Source organism: Marmota marmota, unplaced genomic scaffold, assembly GCF_001458135.2.
Source record: "Marmota marmota marmota unplaced genomic scaffold, marMar, whole genome shotgun sequence".
Classification (NCBI taxonomy): domain Eukaryota; kingdom Metazoa; phylum Chordata; class Mammalia; order Rodentia; family Sciuridae; genus Marmota; species Marmota marmota.
Window position 1 is genome coordinate 18452121 of NW_025999900.1, and position 24773 is coordinate 18476893.

At 32.8% G+C, this 24773-nt stretch overlaps 1 protein-coding gene across 4 annotated transcripts in view; it reads right to left on the bottom strand.

The window, feature by feature from the left end:
- The window catches only part of Lrfn5 (leucine rich repeat and fibronectin type III domain containing 5), a 250655-nt gene that overhangs the window by 94150 nt on the left and 131732 nt on the right, over nucleotides 1–24773 (bottom strand). The window lies entirely within an intron of this gene.

A 24773-nucleotide genomic window follows, 5' to 3' on the forward strand; every position in this document is an offset into this window, starting at 1 on the left:
ACACAGCAATGAACATGTATCTACCTCCATCATCCTCTTGCTTCACGAAAATAGTGCTCTCTGTATTTAATACTAGCCTTGATTGTCTTTTCTTTCTCAGCAGAACATTTAGAAATTGAAACAGCACATACTCTCCTTAAATTTATACTTTATTTTGTTGTTGATTTTTTAAAAAGTCGTTATTTTGTAAAAAAATAACCACATATAATGATGTCAAAAACTAGATTCCATCCATTGAGTTTCTATGATTCTCTTTTATTCAAAAAACTTCTAAAATACACTGGTGATCAACATTCAGGTGTCAGTCCTTTTATACTATGATTATCAAATACTTAAATGAAGATATATAAGTTGTACTTATCAAATATTAAGGTGAAATAAAATGTGACTATAAATAAGCTATATATATAAGTGTATATGTGTATATATATATATATATATATATATATATATATATATATATATATATATATGCTTTATAAGTGAAATATAGAGGATCTTGGCAGACCAAAAGAACAGATCAAGGCTAATAGGATTAAATTTCCTATCTTTATTTGGGTCCAATAAACAAATATAGATTTTAGTTAATATGTTAATTTGAGCCTTCGTGTTTTGAAATATCAAATGAAATGACCCAAAGATAAAAAGGAAATAAATAAATAATAAATAAGTCAGTGTATTCCAATATAAGAGAAAAGTGAATTTAGAAGAGAACAGATAACTTTACAAAAGATATTTAAGCTCTTCAGCTACCTATGATACAACATAATACCAAATTGAGACCTAAATATACTGAGGTTGCCTGAATTCAAAATAAGTTATTTTAATGATAAAGTGATGCACACCTCCATTGGATCTGTCATGCTCAGCTCACAGTGTAGATCTGGAAGCAAGTATAGACCACAGTGATGTGAGAATACACAGGCTCTCTTCTAGCTACTCTCTGCTTTCCCTGGGAAACCTGAATATATAAATATGTGCAAAATTCTATGTGTTCACATAAGAACTATAGCATAAAGTGTTGAACAAAACTGTACTTCACCTGTCACACTCCCAATAATAAGTAAAAACTGGCAACCATACATTGTTCAGCTGCTCAGAGAGTCAGCAATTCAAAATAATAATTGAATATGTATGCTCAATTTGAAGTGATATGCCAGATTTTTTTTTGGCTTTTGATTCAGAATCACAAATATGAATTGCAGCAGCTGTAGTATTAAAACACTATGCAAAAGTAACCTTGAAGGATAGTGATCCAGTGAAATAATTCCAGTGGACTGGATGGTGAGCATTGTTCATGTTCATAAGTTGACCTGAAGAAGATGAACAGAAAAATTGATTTTCTCTAACTCCTGTGTACCATTCATATTTTGGCTGCATAGTTAAAGACTGGAAGGAATATAATTAGAAAATCTGTAATAAGATATTTTATACAAGTGGTACATGAAAAGATCTCCCTGAATGGGTCTACAGAGTGAATACATCTGTCTCCTGTGAAAGTTGACATATAGCAACCTTTATAGAGGAGCCTCAAAATCGGGTGGATAAATGGCATTTACTGTGGATATTAATTCTGCTCTCTCTCTCTAGTTACTCTTATTCATACCCAATGGGCTTATGAAAAAATTGTCATAATGGCTGTATGTTAATGTGTATGAACTCATTAGGGTTAACTTCACTTGCCAAGGTTTATCTTTCCAGAGTCATTACCAAATGAGAAATTGCCAGCAGCAGCGATAAATAGAGTTGCTGATAGTGCACGATCCTTTAAAAGGGGCCAGCCAGCTACTTGGTGACAGATTGATTACATTGGCCCATTTCTAAAACAGAAGCAGCAGCATGTTTTCTCATAGGAATAGACATTTCCTATGAGTAGACTTGCCTTCCCCACCCCACTGTTTTTGTTAAACCAAAATCTTACTTCATTGGACATACTGTGTGATAAGGGCTCATAATTTTGAATTTACTAATATTACCATGTCCGCAATCACCTTGAAACAGCTCATGACAGAAAAATGGAATGCCATTTTGAATTCTCAGTTATGTATTTCTGTGTACACTGTGTAATACATTGTGGGGCTGGGCAGTTCTTCTAGGATCGGAGATGTCCTGAGATACCTCTAAATAAGGGACTTGTACCTAATGCTGTTCCTCCCATAGCCAACATTAATAAGTCCAGCACTAACGCTGTGCAAAGGTGAGCAGCTCCTCTCATTATTGCCCTTAATGATCCTCTAGTGAAAACTTTCCTGCTCATTACTGCAACTCTGACTCTGCTAGTCAAGAATTTTCATTCCAAGGGGAGGAATATTTCTACCTAGGGACACAACAATGTTTTCATTAAACTGGAAAATGGAACTGCCACGGGGTCATTTTGTGCTCCTCATGTTAGTGAACCAACGTGCATAGAAAGAGCTGATTATTTTGATCATTAAGGGGAAATGGTTGGTGCTACATGATGGAAGTTAAAAGAGAATGACTGGAATGGGGAAGTCCTGGGCACCACTTAGTACTTTTGTGTCCTAAAATGAGCCTAAGGAAAATTGCAACAATCTAATACAGGCAAAACTAGCCAGTGTCACAGACCCTTCACAAATGCAACTTTGACCAAGAGTAAACTTCTGGGAAAAGTAATCCAGCAAGAAACCATGGCAGCTGAGGTGGCTGCCAAGGGTAGCTATGGACTGAATTGCACACCTTTCCCAGATTCATATATTGAAGCCCTACCATCTAATGTGATCTTACTTGGAAACAGAGTTTGGGGAAGGTACTTATAGTACACTATGATCCTGAGGATAGAACACTGATTATGGGAAAAGTGGCTTTAAAATAAGAAAGAAGGATTGACAACTCTTCATCCACCATGTAAAGACACAGAAAGAAGATTCCTGGCCATCTACAAGTCACAAAAATGGATCTTGCCAGGAACTGATCAATGGGCACCTTGAACTTGAGCCTCCTAATCTCCAGAACTATGAGAAATAAACATCTGTTGTTATGCCAACCATTCTGTGGTATTTGTAATGAAAGCCTAAGCTAACTAAGACAATGGCAAATAAAAAAATGAATATGTATAAGAAGGAAGATGCAAATACCATCCTAGACCAAATGAATAATTATAGGGAAAAAGGACTATAAGTAGCTATATGCACAAAATGTAATTACATAAGGGTCTATGTGTGTATTCGATTTAAGGAAGAACTACTATTAACCACACAGTCCCTTTTCCCCCTAACGAGTTATGTTCTCCAAGCTGATAAATATGTGTATATGCATATGCATATACACATGAACACAAACACAACACACATATGTGTTGTGTGGGTATATATATATATATATATATATATATATATATATACACACCTATGTGTATGTGTGTGTGTGTGTGTATATATATGTGTATGTGTATATATATATATATATATATATACACATTTATAAATATAGAATATATGTATATTATTATTGTATACACTGCATAATTGCATAATGCATATAAATAGTACATATATATATATATATATATATATATAAATGTCTAGGCTGTAAATATGTTTATATGTATATGTATGTATGTACACACAAATACACAATTGTCTTTCTTCATTTATGCCTGTATTCATAAAGTGTGTTTGTTAGAGTCTGTAAACAAGTCAAAATAACACCTGGCATTTTGCCAGGGGAATGTTAGAGTTCGTAAACAAGTCTGGATGGTGCCTGGCAAAATGCCAGAGGGAGTGGTTTGAGAAGTAACAAAAACAAGCCATTAAGTGTGGAGATTCCTTATTGGTTGACTGATGTATCTAGTTTATGCTAATTAGATAAGCTGTGTGGAATGTATAAATACTGCTCCTGTCCTGCAATAAATGGCTTCCACTCCTGCTGTATCAATCTACACAAGTTGTTCGTCACCCCCCGGTTATTTTGCTGCAGCCGGACTGCGGCATGTGTTCATAGTAAGTAAGTTATATTTCAGTATTAAGGTAATAGTTAACAAAGGATAATTTGACTCAGTTGGAAAAAGAACACACATTATTCAAAGATGAATGAGGTGATATGTATCATCTTTGTATTCTCTTTTTGGAAAGAGGTGAGCATGCTCTCAACTGTATAAGTGATAGCTAAATGGTTTTTTCCTATCACTTTATTTTTTAAAAAAAAGACATAATTAGGAAATTGATAGGTTAATGCCAAGTACTCAAGAGTGGGAAATAATATTAAACTGTACAAATTTATAAACTGGATATATAGTCCTCAGAATTTCTGGTATGGATGAGCAGTTGAGATTGTCTAAAAAGAAATTTGTGTTAGGTACGACTGGAAGAAGTGAAGTAGCAACTATTCCCCCCTGAAGGTGGCTGTGGTGAGATGAGGGGAAAGATAATTCCAAGGTTTTACCAGAACCAAGCTTATCCTTGCTTCCTCCATTTTGTGACCAGTTCATCTTTCAGCTGTTAATACTGCTGCCTAAAATGCCACCACCAGATGGAACAGCAAAGGCCTCCATAGATGTCTCCACCATCTTCCTTTTCTGGGTCCTTTTGACAGATACCCCCCAGCTTCCTTGCAGTTGATATTTATTAGCCTGTGCCAGTGCTGCAGGAGTGCTGATTAGTGACTTTTTTCTGGCTTTCCAAAGATGGATTTCACTTCCCTTTATTACACTTTTTATTTTTTAATACACACAGTAATTCTAAGTTCTTGATTACAAACTGACTGAAGATTGTATATATTAATAAAGTAGAAAAAGATTAACTTTTTGTATAAAATTCTATATACCAAATAAGAGTAGTGAAATCAGAGACCAAATTAATAAGAAACATGAGGAAATAAATTTAAAAACTTGATAAAACTCTACAACACATGGAACTTTGACTTTAAAGATCATGTTTCTGAAACAAAAATTGAAAATCAAAATACATGAAGAGCATTTTCTCTTCATATACCTGAAGAGACAGAATCAATAAGGCAGAACAAAAAATGTTGTCAAAAATGAAACATAGAGGGGCTGGGAATGTGGCTCAAGCAGTAGCCTTGCTCGCCTGGCATGCACGCAGCGCTTGGTTCGATCCTCAGCACCACATACAACTAAAGATGTTGTGTCCGCCGAAAACTGAAAAGAAATAAATATTAAAAAACTCTCTCTCTCTCTCTCTCTCTCTCTCTCTCTCTTAAAAAAAAAAAAATAAAACTTAGAATTGTGTGTGCCACATAGCTTCACGGCAATTCAGACAGGTATAAATACCCAATTATAAACCAAACATTTAGAAGATAATAAAATAAAAAATAACACAATGAGCTAAAGGGAAAAGAAGTTTTTGTATTCAAAATATTATAAGATAAATTAATCAGGACATTACCAAAAAGTTGATTGCTATACTTACAGATTCAATTAGAGAAAGTACAAAGATCTAAACAGTGTTATAATTAATAAAGATTAAAATACAGATTTTTTAAGCATGCAAGGAAATACATCTTTAAAAAAACAAAATTATTTATGAGGGAAAGTAAAAATCATTTTATAGCTGTTAAAGCAAAAATTGGAATATACTACTAAACTGTATAGAAACAAAAAATACAAGTACTATTTGTTTAGGAAAACCAACAAGAAAATAATACTTTTGAAGCCCTACTTTGACGAATAGAAATGTAAACACACAAAATAATTAAAATAAGCAAAGATATAACAATGAAAAAAAATTTAAACAATAGTTAATATATCTAAACTCATTAACTGAAATTTATTTTTATTTAGAAAATCAGTAATAACCTGATTCATTTTTTAAAATGTAGAGAAAATCAGAAAAAAAAAAACATGATCATTAACAGAACTGGGAAATTTTCTTTATAACTTACCTCATTTAAAATAAATGAAATTCACTTTTTATATTTTACAGACTTATTTAAACTTCTAGTAAGCAAAAAACTTATGTTGTTTAATTTTTTCTTAAAACTGAAAATAAAGTTTTCTGCAAATTTATAGCTTTTATTTACTACAGGAGTAAGTATATCTAAAAACACACAAAAAATGTAAAATTATAAATGTTGATATGTGTTAACATACAATGTTGTGAGAAAATATAACAGAACAACTACGTGTAGAGGTCAGGAAAACAAACACAAGTCAAAAAAAATTATGTGGCTAACAAAATTCCACTAGAATTCAAAGAAAGATATAAATATCAAATTTATACACCAAATGTTTATTAGTTAATAAAAGTAAAAGAATCCTCATGAGCTCATATAAAATAACTTCCCTCTAGGAAGTGAATTCTAACTATTGTTAAGAAAGTTAAACACAGATTATGTAAAAAGTTTCCATATAGGCAAAAGGAATTGATAAGTTGCTATTGAGGGAAGTATATTGATAAAGGACCTGTAGTCTAACCTACAGGAAGTGGAAATTCACTGAGTTTAGCAGAAAATGTTGCAATCACAATTGCCTTTGAAAACTGTCCCTTCACCTGTAGTAATGGATTGGAAATGTTTGGAGTGGATGAAAATCAGTTAAAACAGTACTGCAAATTATCTCATTTAGAGTTCTTCAGGGCACAGATGCAGCAAAACAAACTGCAGAAATTATTTATAGGTAACAAAATCCTGTAGTGGATTTGATATAAGAATGAGGAAGAAAGTGTTAAAGTCGACTGTCTAAATTTTGATTTGTAAAAATGGGTGGGTGATGATGTGATGGATGATATTAAATGATAATTAACTAAAATAGAACACGAAGGAGAGGACCTCATTTAACAGGTTGATGATGTAAAAGAAATAAGGACCAAGTTTTGCAGAATAGGAAAAATGGTGAATAAATTCATCAGAAACAGTGAATTGGAACTGCCTTTGAAATAGTCAAATGGGAACATGAAGCAAACATCTGGAAAAATGAGCCAATGGGGAATTCTGGACAAGAAAAAATATTCTTGAAATAACTATCATACAGACAATAATTAAATTCTTAAAGACAGCAGACTGCCTAAAGGAAAGGTATACTATGAGGCAAGAAAGTCATCTTTACTCAAAAAGATTTCAATATCTAAATTTTTATAATCTGAAAAAGAGATTTTAAAAAGGAGTAACCAGAGACATACTAGGAGACCGAAGTGCCTGGCATTGTGGATGCCAAGGGAGGAGATTGTTTGAAAAAGGATGAGGTACTCCATGATGACAAATATCAATACGAGGTCAAAGGAAAGGAGAGCAGAAGTAGGTTAATTATGTGGTTTACCATAGGATTGAAGTTTTATTAAAGTGATAATAAATTTTATTTTAGTGAGGGATGAGGATTGAAAAATCCAAGACAACTCTCTCATGAGTCTAGGCTACGAAAAATGGATAAAGAAGAAAGACTTAGTTTATCCATTCATTAACAGATGAATAAATCATAATCCATTATGCAGTCATAAAGAAGAATGAAATCCTGTCATTTGTAGCAAAATTAATGAAACTGGAGGGCCGCATTTTAAACAAAATAATCCAGACACAGAAAAATAAGTATTGCATGTTCTCTCTCATATGAGGAAACCAAATAAGAAAAATTGACAAAGCAAAATGAATCTTAAAGTAGAAGAGAGATCACTAGGAACTAGGAAGTTTTCAGAGGAAGGAGGGGAGGCAATAGTAGAAGAAGATTTAGATGGACAGGAACAATTCACAGTACATGTATATGGAAATATCACAATAAATCCCATTAATCTGTACAATAAAATTTTACAAATTTAAATACAGGAAAAAGAAAAGATTTTTTAAAACAAGCAAAGCAATAAAGAAAAAAAAAACAGAATAGTTTGTAAGAGATGAAGAAAAAAAGGATCTTTTTCTTTTAATTGTGTAAATATTTACCAAGAAAGTGTATACCTCAGAAGTGGAGATTTTGATAAATACTCACCAGGTGAACCTAGCCGCATATCCAGGAGCTAGATAAAAAAGCAAAAAATCATGGTATCTTAGATACTTGCCTCTTTGCTCTAAATTCTAAAATCATACATTAGTTTTGCATAATTTTGTATTTTATAAAAATAGAATCAAACTCTGGGTGCTTTTTCTGATTGTGCAAATAACAAATTTTTAACAAATGGGAAACATTTAAAAATATCTTAAATGCTATTGCATAGAAGAAATTCATTTAAAAAAGGTTTGATGTACAAGAGGCAGAAGGAAAAATCAGTCATGTTCTAGGTAAAGAACTGGGGACTGGACCAAGGATGAGGAAGAAACTTAACTTTCCTCTATTACAATGAGGAAAGAAAAATGGAAAAAAAAGAAAAGAAAAGAAAAAAAGAAAGAAAAAGGAGTCCTTTTCCCATGTAGGCAGATTCTTAGTACTGAAAAGGAAAAGTGGAGGGAGTGCTCTTTTGATGCTTTTTTTTTTCTCTGAAGGAGAGAATATTTGCTGAATTTGAAGCGAGTTTTGTGATGTTTTTACTCTCCTAAAGTTTATGAAGAATGGAGATAATTTGAAATGATTTTGGTGAGGGATGAGAATCTGGAGTTTTAACCTAAATGAAATGGAAATTTTCTAAGTTTAACAGAGAATACCATAATCACAATTGACTTTGAAAAGAATCACTTCACCTGAAATATGGAAAATGGATTGGAGATACTTGGAATGAATGACAAAAAAAGTCAGTTAGGTATTGCAATTGTCTCACTGAGAGGTCATGAGGCACAAATGGAGCAAAACACACTGGAGAAATTACTTGTAGATAAAATTAACAAAATTTAGTGATGGGTTTGATACAAGAATGAGGGAAAAAGGTATTAGGGGTGAAAATTGGTCTGAAATTGATAATAAATTTTGTGAGGAAAGTTAGTTTTTATGAAATACATATTAAAATTAAAGAATGAGAAATTATGACCTGTTTGTGATATAAATTTGCATGATCTTAGTGTTCTTTTCATAGTGATGTTTAATAAAATTCTCTTCAAAAGTTTGTTTTTTTTGGTTAGGCTCTCACATTATCTGAAAAGTGACATAACAAAACGTGTCTCTGTTCACAGAACTAATCTCTACCTTCGTGGGGTGCACAGTATAGTGGAGGTGGAGATGACAAATATCAAATATGCAATTATGCAATGGTTAATGTAAAGGAAACATTCAGAGTGTTTTAGGATTAAAAACTGGAAGTGATTATATCGTCAGAGAAGTAACAGAAACTTCTCTGAGTTAATAAAATTTAAGCTCACGAATGAGGAATAGTTATGTCATAAAGTATAGGAGGAGAATGAATGATGTGAGAGGGGAGTGTATCAGAAGAAAAGACAACTTGTAGAAGACTCTGGCTCAGGAATAGCTCAGAGCCTTAGGAAAACTGAAAAAGGACCACTAATCTGGTATGCCTTGTAAAAAAAATATTGCATGAAATAAATCTAGAGAGGTCAAAGCAACAGTAGTTGATTTGAGTTTAGATAAAGGTGTGATGTTACTTCTCAAAGTGAGAAATGCTGGTGTTGTTGTGATGGTGTTGACAGCGAAGCTGGAGATCCAAAGAACAGACTTGTGTGCTGATTTTGAGGAAGCACCAATGGGACTTATTGACATCCTGGAATCAAGTAGGTAAAGGAAGAGAAGGATGCCAGGAAGGACTTCTAGGCATTTGTCTCGTCAAAGTGAATGGATACCCTAAGAAAAGCAGAAGAAGAAGTAGGTTTCAGAACAAAAATCATGAGCTCAGTATTGGACATGATGATTTGGGTGTGTTTGCTAAGGAACCATTTGCTGAACATATTGTCTAAGAGGCTGGATATGCACATATGGAAAGAAACTTGGAATATATGAGCTATTCTCACTCTACTAACGTTCATATGAATTTTTGTGAACATCCCTTAAGCCACGCTCAGAAAAGACAGCACCATGATGAAAAGAGAATCTCATGAGTTTTGCAACATCACTATTCAGAGAAGAAAAGGCAAAGAAAAGAAACAAAGGTTGAAGTAAAGGGATAACTTCTTTTTATTTGGCTAAAGATGAACCATGTATCCATGACTCTAAATGTAACATTTTTCATCCATTACTCCATCTGTTTGCTTTAGGACAGAGTGGAGAATGAAAATAAATTCATTTTATTTGCACTTCTATTTTCTCTGGCCCAACTGACACCCACAAAACCGAATATTTGTTCAAATTGTAAGTCTTGAACTAGGCTAGTTTATAAGGAAATATACTTTAATGGATTAATTAATATTCTAGGATAATGAAGTAAGAAGCAAAGCAAAAATTCTAGTAAGGTAAAAATAAGTGGAAGAAACTACATTGTTAAGTTTTTTTTTCACATCAAAAATCTAAAATTTATCATCTGTTCTGACATAAAGTGTATGACTAGAGGAAGCTGACCTAAATATTTCCCTTTGACTTACTTCAGTGTCATGATAAAACCATGCCCATATTTTTTTTTATTGTGAACAGATATAGTCCCCTGGTGACACAAACCAAATGCTCAGCGTTAAGCATGACCTTGAAGTAAGTGCAAGTCTGAAGGGCAATCACTGAAACTTTCAAGAATGAAGGCACATAAGGCAACTAGAAAGGAAAATCATGCTCTGTTATGTTTCCCTTTACTGCTAGAATAAAGCAGGGGAACAGAAAGATATAAAATAGAACTAGCTCCTAAACTTAGAAACAGAAGCAATAAAATGTGTTGGTACTTCAGAAAATTATTATAAACAAATAAACCATTGCCAAAACAAAGGGTTCTAAATTTTAAGTCTGGAAGAATATCATGATCTTTCTTGAATATAATTAGTGAAGTTTTAATTTGCAAAACAAATAGGCTATCGTTTTTTGTGGTTTTAAGAACTTATCTGAAGGAAAATTTAAAATCAGATGGTGACAAGGTTTTCAGGGAATGGCTAATAAATATGCCATTCACTTTTTTATTTGCTTTTAATTTTCCTTTGATACATTTTGCTTCTCTTATTTTGCAATGTATCTGGATTGATATTTTATCTATCTCATGCAAATTTATCCTGATCAAATATACATGTTTCCAAGTAATACAAGCAATAACTTTGGAAGAGATGTTTCCATCTTTATACTTATGCATTTCAATTCATATTCCAGTATTGCCTATAATTTACTTCTTGAAAATTAGAAATAAATGCAAAGATCTCTTCTTGTGCAGCTGAGAAATGCAATTGCCATTATGAGCTTATGTCTTAAAAGCTCTGCTCTTATATTATGTTATGCAAAGTGCCAATAGGCTAACATAAAAAGAAAGCTCTAAAATGACCCTCAGTCTCATGAACTTGAAAGAAAATAAGCTGTATTGTTCAAAGCTAATAAACTTAATGTTAATACTAATTTTCACCTTTTAAGTAGGTGCAATTTTGTCCTAATTATTTGGCTTTAATTTCATATTTGTGAATTAGGTAAAGCTAATTCTTGTATCTAGAACAACATTCATGTACTTTCTTTGAGATAGAAAATTACCATTGCAAAGCTGGATTTGATCTAACTCAGTGTGAATCAAAATAATCAATTTCTTAAAGTAACACCTAGTTCTTGTAATGTGCCAAAAATATGCACCCCATGAGAATATAATTATTTCCTAGAAACTGTGGTTATTATGTACTATTAATTTCCCAATTTTATAGATAAGAAAACCTATGTACTTAGTAAAATAGCATATCTAAAAGCATAGGAATAGACAATAGCAAAGGCTGTATTTAAGCACAAATAATATGACTCCTGCTTTAATGTTTTAAATCACTACTCCATGATACTTCATAATTTATTTGACAATAAACCTGCTGAAATGACACAAACAGTCATCATTGAAATAGTTTTTCTTATTGGACCAACAGACAGGTAGATTGGACATCTTCTACAGTGTTTGATGGTAGATGGTGAATTAAACATTTCTCAGATGAAATGATATTTAAGATTTGGTATTAAGTGAGAAAATATTCTTTGTTAAGACAGGGCAAGAGTTTTTCAGATGAAAGGAACAGCACTCAAAACTACCCAACAAAGAAAAGGAACAGATGACATTTGAAGAACTAAAGGAAGCCAACCAGGATTGTTGCTTTATGTATCAGGGAATATAGTACCATGTTGATTTAAAAGACAGGAAGTGGCTGTTGCTTTAGCTACATAATCTTCTCAATGCAATGAGAAACCTCTGAAGGGTTGTAACCTATGAACTGGTTAAAGTTAATTCTCGAAACAATTTCTTCTCTCCACATCCCAGCACATAAAACCTTCTAAAATAATGTCAAAGAAATGAAGTAAGTAATAAACCCAAGAAGAAAATGTTAATTGGATAAAAAACAATAGAAGTCCAGATATTTGAATACATTCGTTAAGTTTGAAGCAGAATTAGCCAAAACTGATTTAAAGGATAAAAATATTCCTAATTAGCCCACATAGAACTTATGAAATATTTAGGGACTGAGAGTGTAGCTCAGTGATAGAGTGCTTGCATATATATATATATATATATATATATATATATAATTTTACATATATAAACATACAATTTTATATGTATGCATATACATATATATATATATTATATATAATTTTAGAAATATTTAAATGTGTTGGCACATAGCATTTTAAAGGAAGAACTATAAAGTGAGAGAACCACAAAACAATAGTTCTGTTTAACAATCTGTATATAAATAGAGTTTACCTAAATCTTTACCCAAAACTAACCTGAAGAAGTGGTGACACCTGCTTCATTTCCCAAGAGGTGAGAACTTCATTCCATGTTTAAGTTTATTTACAAATCAAGATTTAACATATAAATAAATACAAAACTGAAAACAAATAGTACTAGGAATTAAAATTAAAATTGATTAAATTAAAAGGAGTAAAAGGAAGAGTTGGAGATATAGTTGAGTATCAAATACAACTATGAGATGAAAGAAAATTACCATTGCAAAGCTGGATTTGATCTGGACAAACTGGCCATGACTGATCAACAGGCAGGAAAGAGAAAGACAGTAAAATACCCAGAATACTAATATTCAATTATTATGATTTCATGGAGTAAAAGACAGAAGCAGCAGAGAGGAGAAAATAATCATATAAACAATAATAAAAATTCCCATAAAGTAAATAAAACCAAATTTGTATGGGATATTCCCAAAACAGAGGATACCAAAAGTGTTTAGAATCAAAATAATGGTGAAACTCCTGTTGTTGGACCAGCATGTAAGATGCTCTAAGTCATCACTTCGTCCAGAAAACTAGCAGAAAAATCAACATCACTTCATAGATTTTCAGAGAACTGGGTTACAGGGCAAACTACTGTCCCAAAATTGAAGAGACCTAAAAGGACATGCATAGAATCACCACTTGCCACAGCAGAAACCCTTGAGCACAAGCCTCATAGGAAACCAGTACCTAATTTGGAAAACTTGAATTAGGACTGAGGAATTAATTGGTGAAGCTTCAGCAATGACAAGTTTGAGAGCTGGAAACTCCCAGGGGACCCAGTGATCAGGAGCTCCCACCCTTTTTGGAATTTTACCTCCATGAGTTTGTACTGGGTATTAGTAACATCTCTTCATGCTTCTAGCAGGTAGAAAAGAAAAAGAACCATTTTTGAATAATCCAGAGCATTTGTTTCTTCTTAACAAGTTCTTTCCTTAGGAGAAATTATTTAACCACAGTCTCAATTCTTGGGATTTTCTCAGACCAAATGACATGGTGGAAGGAAAATACCCAACTGAAACCCACTCTAGTCATCCTGTTCCTGTGGAAGGTGGGTGGGGCGGGGCTGGGAAGTATGTGTGAAGTTCACAGTGCTGAGGGACTCACTAAATCACTGAGATGTAACCATGGCATTATAACATAGTTCCTATGCCCAAACTGGAATGCTGAAATACTAAAGTCGTTTTATAGCAGTTTCATTTACCTACTACAACATGTCCACTTATCAAGTACAAAGCTTACTAAAATGCAGGAAAAAAAAAAACTGAAGAGACAGAGCAAGCAACAGAACTAGACTAGATATGGCAGGACCAGTGAAATTATCAGACCCAGAACTTCAAACAACAGTGATCAAGATGCTAGGGTCTCTTCTGAATAAAGCAGAAAGCATGAAACAATAGATGGGCAATCTAAGGAGAGTTGTGAAAATTCTAAGAAAGACCAGATATGAATGCTAAAGATTGAAACACTGTGTCAGAAATGAAGAATGCCTTTGGGAAGGCTTATTAGTAATAATTGATGAAAGAATTTTCTGCTTAATGATATCTCAATAGAAACATTCCACACTGAAAAGCAGAGAAAAAAAAAATACCTGGGGAAACAAAACCAGAACAAATCATACTAGAACTGTGGGACAATTATAAAAGGTCTGATATGTATAATAGAAATTCCAGAAAAAGAAAAAAGAATCAAAATGAATATTTGAATCAATAATGAATGAGATTTTCTCCACAAACTATAGTCAGACACTAAACTATAGATCAGTTTAACACCAGAAATACCAGAAAACACCAACCAGAAAAAATACCAAAGAAACTCATAATCAACTGATTAAGAGAAAATACTTCTTTGGGCTCACGTGTTGGAGGTTTTGGTCCATGATCATTTGGCTGTGTTTCTTTGATACTATAGTACCAGGAACATTTGCCTAAGGAGGCCCTTCAACTCATGGTAAGTGCAAAAAAGAAAAAGAGGAAGATCCATGCCCCACAATCTGGCATCAACCTAAAACCTCCTACAGGATCCCACCTCATAGATTTCCACCATCTTCTAATAGCACCAAGATCAGGACAGGGGCTCTAACATATGGACTTTCTGGGGATATCCCAGGTCCAGACTCTAGCAGTGACTAATAGAAATCAGTGACAAACCTGATATAGATAGATATTGACCCAACTATAACAATACTCACTTTGAATGTAAAAGGTCTAAATGAATTGAAAAAGACTTCTTATAAAAGTAAATTTAGAAACAGTACCCATATTATATGTTGTCTATATGAAGCCCACTTTAAATTCAAAAAGAGATATAAAATTGAAGCAAATAGATGTAGAAAGATATAGCATTCTAATCAAAAGAAAACAGAAATGCTGACTTGAGATAAAGTAAATTACTAGATATATAGGGGAGAATTTCATAATGGTAATGGGTCAATTCTTCTAGACAATGTAACAATCCTTACCATACACATTAGGGGCCTAACAATGAAACATCAAATATGAGGCAAAAACTTATAGAATTGCAAGGAGAAATAAATGAGTCCATTATTATAGCTGAAGACTTCAATACCACTCTATCAGAAATGTATAGATCCAGGAGGCAGAATATCTGTAAGGACTTAGTTGAATTTAACACTGCCATCAATAACCTGGATATAATAAACCTTTTGGAGTACTTTGTTCTTACTGAAATAGTCTCCTTGTGGTTTTTCAAATGCCATCACTTTCTGATATTGTATGATTTTCTGATATTTCTTTAATCTGGAATGTTTAGGGGTGAGGGGTGGGTAACCAGGGATTGAACCCAGGGGTCCTTAACCACTGTGCCATATTCTCAACCCTTTTTTTTTAAAAAAAAAAACTTATTTATTTTTATTATGATACAAGTTCTCACTAAATTGCTTAGGGACTCACTAAGTTGCTGAGGCTGGCTTTGAACTTATGATCCTCCTGCCTTAGCCTCCTAAAATGCTGGGATTAAAAGCATGTGCCACTATGCTCAGCAATTTGGAATGCTCCTGAGCCCCCTTTTAATTAAGAATATTCTCTCTTCATACAAATCTTCAACATCATTCCATCTGACAAATTTTTTGTAGTAAATATCTGATTCACCACCTGCCACCAAATACTACAGGTGATGACAAAATGTCCATTGGTTCAATAGAAACACAACAATAAGAAAGAAATATTTTGACACTGACTGGATGTGTCATTTTGGTAGGTTTGTTGTATAATTCATTGTAAAGCAATGTGGAGCTGTAATTAAAAGCATGAGTTGTGAAGAAAAATGCAGGAAGAAATCACATTGTCTCTAAACAAGGCCAGGATAAATTACTAAATAATAGAGCAAACAATATATTAATAGGCTGAAATGATTTTTAAAGTACTATTAGATAATGCAGTTTTTGAAAAAAAAAATGAAAATTATCTATGGCAAAAATTTAAGGAGAAAATAGGATACTGGAGTCAAAGCACCTGCCATATACTTGTCTAATCCAGAGGACTAGCACTTACCACCTGTGAGAGTAAAACTGAGGAGGATCTATATCAAGTAACTAAAAATTAAGAGGTAGTGATAATGGTTTACAGGCAAGAAATAGTGTCCATTCATTAAGCACACTGTCATTTTTCATTTGCAAAATGGAATGAAAATAACCCTAGCATTGTTCTGGAAACCAGCTTAATACATAAGGTTCTATGAAGAATGCTTTATTTACTTCCCTTAAGTTTGCTTAAGGTGGCAGACTTTTCAAGACCCAAATTGAGATGTGGTATCCACTGACTGTTTTTTCCATTGATAATGAGTGAATTGAATACCAAGTGGGCAAGACCCTACATTGATAGCCCTGGAAAGAACACAGATGATTGAGATTAAACTCGGGTCTTTTATCTCCATACTGTCTTGTTTTCATCGAAGAATTTGCATCAACATCATAAGAGTTTACTGTGTGGTGATATTTAGGAATGAATTGATTCTAGCGCTTACTGACCTGAAGTTGGAAGAGGAGGCTTCACTGTTTCTCTTGGATTGTTTGGCAGAATAAATTACAGACTAGATAAAAATTTCCAAGCCTCTGTTTTTGGCCACCTTCTTGTCGGGTTGTTGCAATACCCTCTTCTGTTACCTTCCCTCTGCTGAAATGCCATTCTACTCTAAATTCCAATGACTCTCAGATTCACAATTTGGTAAGTTATGAAAAGACTTAAAAGGCAAAGTAGGGCAACATGGAGTGTAAAATCCAGAACTCACATTTTTCTGCCACACAGCAATTGAGAAATAATGATTTGAGTGCTAATGTCATCATCTAGGAAACTGGAAGAACTGGTTTCCTTAGATTTTTGGGAGATTTCATTTCATGAAGCAGAAAAACAGGAAGCTCAGAATCTGGCTCATGATAGGGTGGCCTTTCCTTGTCTATTTGGCTGCTCATTGATTTATTTCCCTTTGATGGACATCCTTAAATGCATTTAATTTCTACAACAGGATTTTCCAACTATGTAGATTCTATAAAATCTTTATATAGGGTTCTCTGTGTGCATTGTTGGTTTCCCAATTGCATCTTGACATATTTTAGGGCAAAGGCTATGTTCTCCAATCTATTGATTCTTCATACCATTTAACTTAAATCTAATCTTCAGTTAATGCTTATTGACTTTCAGTAGAAAGACCTTCTGTATGAAGGGTAGCTCCTTCAGGACCAGAATAATGGGGCAACAATAAGAAGAGATTATAAAACATGCTCTGAACATTGGCTCTTTAATGACTATCTAAAATCAGAGGACTGGAATTGCTAATATGGTTTTAGGCTTTAAAAAAATGGAAAACAGGTTTGGGTAAAGTTTATAACAAATGGAACTTAATATGCAGTCATCTTCAAATAACATTTTAATATCACTACCAGGAAAACAGCCACATATAAGAATGGGAACATTTTTTTCCTATTTTTTCCCACAATTCCAGCACATGTCTTCTATGCAGTTAACACACTGTACTTATTTTCTTCAGTGCATAAGTATCTGTATATGTTTTTTTCCAGTACAGAAAGTGGTTCCTCTGTTTCTTCAAATCATCACCCCATTCCTAGACTTAGCTTCATGCCTTTATGAATCTTTCCATTACTACTTCAGCATTCAAGTTATCTCTGGGAGGTATGGAGATCTCTAATAAATAGAGTATGGCTCAGACAGCAATCATCTAAAATATGATTTTATAAGACATGTTTTATCTGATATATTTTATTGATTATTTGTTGGACTAAAATCATTTTGTTCAAGCAAAATAAAAAAATAATTCCAAAAAATCTGCAAAGCAAAACAACATTAACGTACAGAAAATACAGAGGTGTCCCTCTTATAGTAGATAAGACAGCAAAATTAGCCTTCCAAGACAAATACTAGTACAATAAATTGAGAAAATATGGATGATAATTCCAGAAACAGGCGAATGTTAAGACCACTTCATCAGATATGAAAGGTGGTTTACTCAAAGTTATTAATAAAGTGTAGGAACCAGTTTTACCATATTACTGGTTCCCTCACTAATGAGTTAAGTAAATCTTGGCACTTGTTCACTTTTTAAAATTATAATTTGATAGTTTAGAAGAATCTCACTAAGTAGTTCAAGAAGACTGTGTATGTGTGTGTGTGTGTGTGTGTGTCTTTTAAAATGTCACTGAGATTATGGAAATAAAGCTGCAAGTTTTCGGTATGTCTGTGTAGATAAATTAAGAGCAATCTTTGCCTATCATTGTCTGAGTATAAAAATGTTCCTATTTCCAAAAGTATTAAGACATTACAAATAAATATCTGAAAGAAGTTCTGTTCTGATTAGTTTACAAACTAACATTTCACAATTCCCAGAAAGTAAAGAAAATAAAATTGTACAACTTTAAATATACTAGCCTTTTAAGAGAAAAAAATCATAAAAAAATTTCAAGAAACATCTTCATATGTAATAAATTTAAATTCCTGTAGTAAAGTACCTTATAGATCATTTTGTTTTGGCCATAATATTTTAAAATCATCTACATATTTTTTTCCCTATCACCCATTATAACACAAGTACACATACAGTTGTATTCAGAACTGGGTTGTCTTCATTAAATGACAAATGGATTTAGACTGTTTAGTTTACAATAAGTTTCCTTCTATGTGTGTCCCAAAAAGTAAATATTCTGTACTTCACTAGAATACAGAATATTAGCACCCACTCTGTATTTCTCTCAAGCCCTCCCACTCACCTCCAGCCAGACACATGCAAAGGGTAATTGTTTCCCTGTAGATTTGTCTATCCTGGGAATTTCATATAAATGGAATCATATAATGTATGCTTTTTCTATTGGTTTAGTTCACTTAGTATGAGGAATATCAATGCAGTTTGTAGTATGCATCATTATCTCATTTCTTTTAATTAGGATAATATTAACTTTTATGGATATTCCATGTTTTTTATCAGTAGTTCAATCAGTAGATGGACATCTCAATTGTTTTCACAAATTTTTCACAAATTTTTGCCTATTTTGAATAATGCTGCTATAAACATTTCTATAAACATTTCCCAATATTTGTGTAGATATATTTTCATTTCTCTTCTTTGATAAGGGATTCTTAGGTTATATATAACCCTATGTTTAGGATTTCAAGTAACTTCCACACTGTGTTCCAAAACCGCTGCAATATTTTGCACTCCTCTCAACAATGCATGAAGATTCTGATTTTTCCACCTACTCTCCAACGCTTGATGCTTTTTTTTAATTGTAACCACTCCAGTGGGGGTGAAGTGACATTTTATTGACAATATGATTTGCATCTTCCTAATTGTTAATCATTTTAAACATTTTTTCATGTGTTTGGTGGTCATTTTTTGTTTGTTTTGGAAAAATTTCTATTCAGATTATTAACACATTTTAAAATTTGGGTTTTTTAATTATTAAGGCTTACTATATATTTTACTTAATGCTAGTATATGATCTATGCAAAAGGAGTTCAGTCTTCCTTGTATTTATATAGATAGATGCGTTAGAGAAGTAAATATAGACATATTTCTGCAACTGCACATTTCAGTCTTCATAGGAAGACTGTAAAGATTTGACACTACCCTTGCTATCCATATTATGATTATTTTTAGGAAAATACATAAAAGCATTATGAAACAAGTTTGTGTTTTAATCTATTAAAGGACTTTACTTTTTAAAAATTCAGATATTTTAGTTACTTGAATTAAAAAAACTATTAAATTTATATCATCAACATATAATTTTGCCCTTTCCTCAAGCACGCTTGGAGCTTTTTAATGAGCTACATGCTAGAAAAACGTGTTTCCAACCAAGAAATATAGTTCATATCTGCATAAATGATACTGTACCAGGGTGGGCTACTTGTTTTGAAATGTTATTAACATCTTTATTATGTATTTATTCCTGACAAATTTACATTAAATGTTCCAATTTTCTTCATGATTCAATTGAAACATCAATGTAGTATTTATGTTTTTGCAAACTCAAATAATTTACTATGAAAATAAGTTAAACCATCTTACTTTAATGACTGAATTTTATTTTTCCTTTCATGACTATCCCATATCTGTTTAATCAATATCTTATTTGTGAGATCTTACATGAGCTATTTAAAATACAACTCTCTAAACAAGAATATTTGCTGGGTTAGAGTAAAAATTCAGAGAATTATAACCATATGGTAGTTTGTACTAAGAAAGAAGAACAAGTTAGTGGAAATATAATTTCCTCTTGCTTTGCATAACTGCAATTCAACAGCATGTATATTTCTGCTAAAGTCTGATGTTCGTTACACTGCCAGATGAATACAGGACTTTCTATTTTAGAATGATTGAACAACTGATCAAATAGTTTTAGAAGCCAACTTTGGGACAAAATATTATAATCAAATGTACAGTGCAGGATGGTGGCAGGGAGTTGGAGTGAATTTCTTCTTCACCTAACAAGCAATCCACTTATGCTCAAAGTCTGAATATTATGTTACCTTTAGATTATCCTAACAGCAAATTATATGAATGAACACAGATGTTCATACTCTTCGAAAAATTAAAGAGAATCATACATGTTTTGATTTCTTTCTATTTAAAAAATTCTGCTTAGTCAGGACTGTTAGGCTGAGGATATATTTTTGTGTGTGTGCAGAATTATTAGCATTATTCCATTAGCTAATGTCACAGATTTACCTATCTCCCTCCCTCTCTCTCTCCCTCTCCTTCTCCCTTTCCCTCCCACCCTCCTTCTTTCTTTCTCTTCCTGTTTCCTTCCCTCTTTTTGCAACTTCTTAACTTTTTGACTCATAAAATTATAGAGATTTAAGACATAGACTTTTAAATTTTTTTTTACAATGTGTACTTGTAGACAAGTTAACCCTAAGTGCCCCTAAGAGTCTATCAAATTTTAAATAGCACATCATAGATCACTAACTAGCTCATCTTGGCCTTGCTTTGATTGAGGATGAAGACTGGTCTCCCAGGAATCCCAGGGATAAGCATAGCAAAAGCTCATTTTGACGGATAGTTGATTTTCATGTTACAAAGTCATCTGAAAGAGTAAAATGGGTTCATATACTACATTTTATCAGTTTAAAATGTTTAGTACTGAAAAGCCTAGCCATGTGCCATCTTCCACAATGTGAGCCTGATATGTAGAAGCTTTGGGGATTATATTTTGCTCCTGAAAATTGTTTTTCACTCCCAATTTGTAACCATCCAAAATTCTTCATTATAGGAAGGGGCTGGATTCTTTTAAAAAGGAGGGGGATTCATGCTAATTTCTACCTTCATTATAAACTATGTAACAAAGCATTCAAATCTTTATTTACCCACTCCTGTCCCACCTTATTTTCATTACAAGTTATTCTTATTAAAGTAGTTAAAATAAATATGCACCAACAAATCTTCTCATAGTCCCCCAATTTGACATGCTTGTCTATTCTGCCTACCTTTGCACATAGTGCTCAATGTCTTCTTAAAATGGAATTTAGTTTTCATGTACTCATGTTCCAGTACCTAGTAAATGGTATAGACCCAATAATTGTCTTTCAAATTGATTTTAATATTCTTCAAATGGCTGAATTGATTCTAGACCATTTTTTTAACTTGTAAAGAACGGTCTATGTTTCAATAAGAATACTGTCATCCTTATATCATACCATCTAATAATTCTAGTTTTTGCTAACATTTGCCAAAGATAACTACATTTATTTTTCTCTTTATTCTAATGGTACTGAGAATTGAATCCAGAAATGCTCTACCACTAATCTACCTACATCCATACCTACCTTTTTCTTTTTCTAAGTTTCCCAGGCTGGACTAGAATTTGAAAATCTCTTGCCACAGTCTCCCAAGTCAAAGGGATAACAAGTATGTACCAACATACTCAGCTGGCTATGTGTGTTTAGGGGTGATTTTTTATGTTAATGTGTCCCCTACTTGATACAAAACCAGTATTATTTTCCACCTCCTTGTATTTTTTAACTTACTGTCAAATCTAACCAGTTTATATTTCTCCATCAAGTGAAAGATCAAGTATATAGACATCCTTTCATTTCCAAATTCTTCTAAAATAGCAAACTATTCTGGATGTTGATATCACTCTTTCCTCATTCAGAATTTGTCTTATTTCATTATTTCTCATGTAGATTCTTTTTTAACCTATTAGATGGTATGAATCGCCCTAAACTGCCATGCAATTTAGACTTTCTTTTGTATGTAGTGCTGGATGAGTGAAGTAGTAAGAGTTAAGAAAGTAGTTGTTCCTCTAGAGTAGCCAACAGGCTATTAATTTGGACCATTTTATTTTACTGTTTCAGGGTGGGACTTTTGAAGCTCTAGAGTCCCACACTTCTGCAGGTTTGACCCTGAAGATTCCGTTTCCAGGAAAAAGGAGCTATTATTCAGTCTAACAGTATGTTGAAGACAGCTTCATCAATGAAATAAATTGGTTTATTCAGGTTTGTGTACAGGAAGCAGGTAGGGTTACTCCCTCTTCAAGTGCAGAGGGCATCTACTTGAACCTAAACAGTGGCTTGTTCTGGGCTCATCTTTAGGCATCTTAAAACCTTAGATTTTCTAAAATCCATCAAACTTCTCAAATTCTCTCCATAATTCAGTTTGTGTTAAATGAATACAGAATGTTAATACACAGCCAAGTTTCAAACATACTGTGTTTCAATTACCTCATCCTCCCACATCTGGTTTGCTTTTACAATATAAAGGACATTGGTTTGGCACAGGTTTTATGTTTCAAGGTACTTAGAATATTAATCATTATCACATACAATGACAGCAAAGCTTTCAGATACTCAAGATGCATTTTAAGTGATCATTTCTAGGAATACCTTTCTGCTTACTGTAACTGACCACATTTCCTTTCCTCTAGTGGTAAAAGTATAAGAAAATAGCAATTGACTACCTAGTATTTTTTTTCCATTTTATACATTTCAGTGCTTTTCCTTAACAAAGCAGTAAACTATTTGCTAGACAGATGGTTCATATGTATACATTCCTTTCCTGCTGAGTACAAGGAAGGAAGTCAAACTTAGAGGTGCCCAAATTAGATACAATGATTCAGATTCCTATCTAAACTAGAAACACTAATGAGTAAACTTACCTTAGGTTAATTATGCTTATTTCTGGGACTCCAAGAAGTCTAGTCCTGACCTTCAAAGTTGGGTCAACATAAGTTAGTTACTAACATGTAATGTACCATTTTAAAGTCTAACATTATTTTAGTGACACATATGTCTTCTTTGCTTAGGGATATGTACATTGAGAGTTTACACCTGGTATTACTGGCTACGTAGCTATGGTTGAATGCGCAACCAATGGCTATCAAAGACTGCACTGAAAATTTTTCCCTAAGTTTCCTGAAATGAAGATTTTTTTCTGTATATTATGACAATTCCTAAGCCAAAGAAAAATCATATTGAGCAAAAAACAAGAGCAAAACTATCCTAAAAGTCTGCGCCAGAAAGCAGCTCAGCCCCAATAATATTTATCTTCACTTTCTGCCTTCTATTCTACTATACTCTCTACATAAACAAAACTACATGAGAATGTCCTAAGAAGAACTCTCACTTATCCAGAGCTGCATAATTGATATACCTGCCCTTCTATATTTTGCTTTATATTTGTAATATATAAAACTGAAACTTGTATTCATGATATTCTTTTTACCTCCATAATTATTAACCTTGCCAATATTTCTTCTCATGCTAAAAAAAAAAGGCTCAGACATTTGCTGACATCCAAACCCTTGCTTCAGGGACAAAGCAGGCATAGAATTGAGCTATAATTCAATTTTTATTTAAATTGAAAATACAGATGCTATTTATTGCCTTTTTCTTCTGTAGCTAATCTTAGAAATGTTATCCTCCATCTGTTTCTTGGCTCACATTGATTTCTCATCCTCACTTCTTCCGCAATGAAACCATTACCACCACTAACAGCCTAAGGATATTTACGAGTAATAGCTAATATAATGATGATTTTTAGAATTAATGAACTGACATTTCAAAAAGGAAATGCACATTTATATTCTGAAGGTTTATTGGTATTACAGATGTCAGGTTTTGTTCAGAACATTATAAAGTAATTTAAAATTAAAAAACAGAAATTAAAACAATTATTTAGTTAATTGATTTGTTCATTTATTCATTCATTTAATAAATATGTTCGGAGAACGTTCTATGTTCCAGGCCCATTCTAAGTATACCATGATGAAAATGGCAAATAAACAATATAATTAAAACTGTAAGCATATAAATGCTCTGTTGAATAAGTTAAATGAGCTTTTTCTAATCCAATTATTGCATATATGTAGTTTTGCATATATAAAATTTAAAAACTGCACATTCATTGGCTACCAAAACATCTTAATAAAAATATAACTTATTCTGGTGATATCTCACTAATGCTAAAATTAATTACATAAATAAACTGATTTTCCATACAAAAATTGTTGACTATTTGGAAGATACTCATTAACTTATTTTCATTATTATGTTTTGTTTGTAGTTATATCCAAATGATATAACTTTAGAACTTCACTTGATCTTGGTACAAATATGGAGAGGTACAGTTGTCTTATTAGATAGGA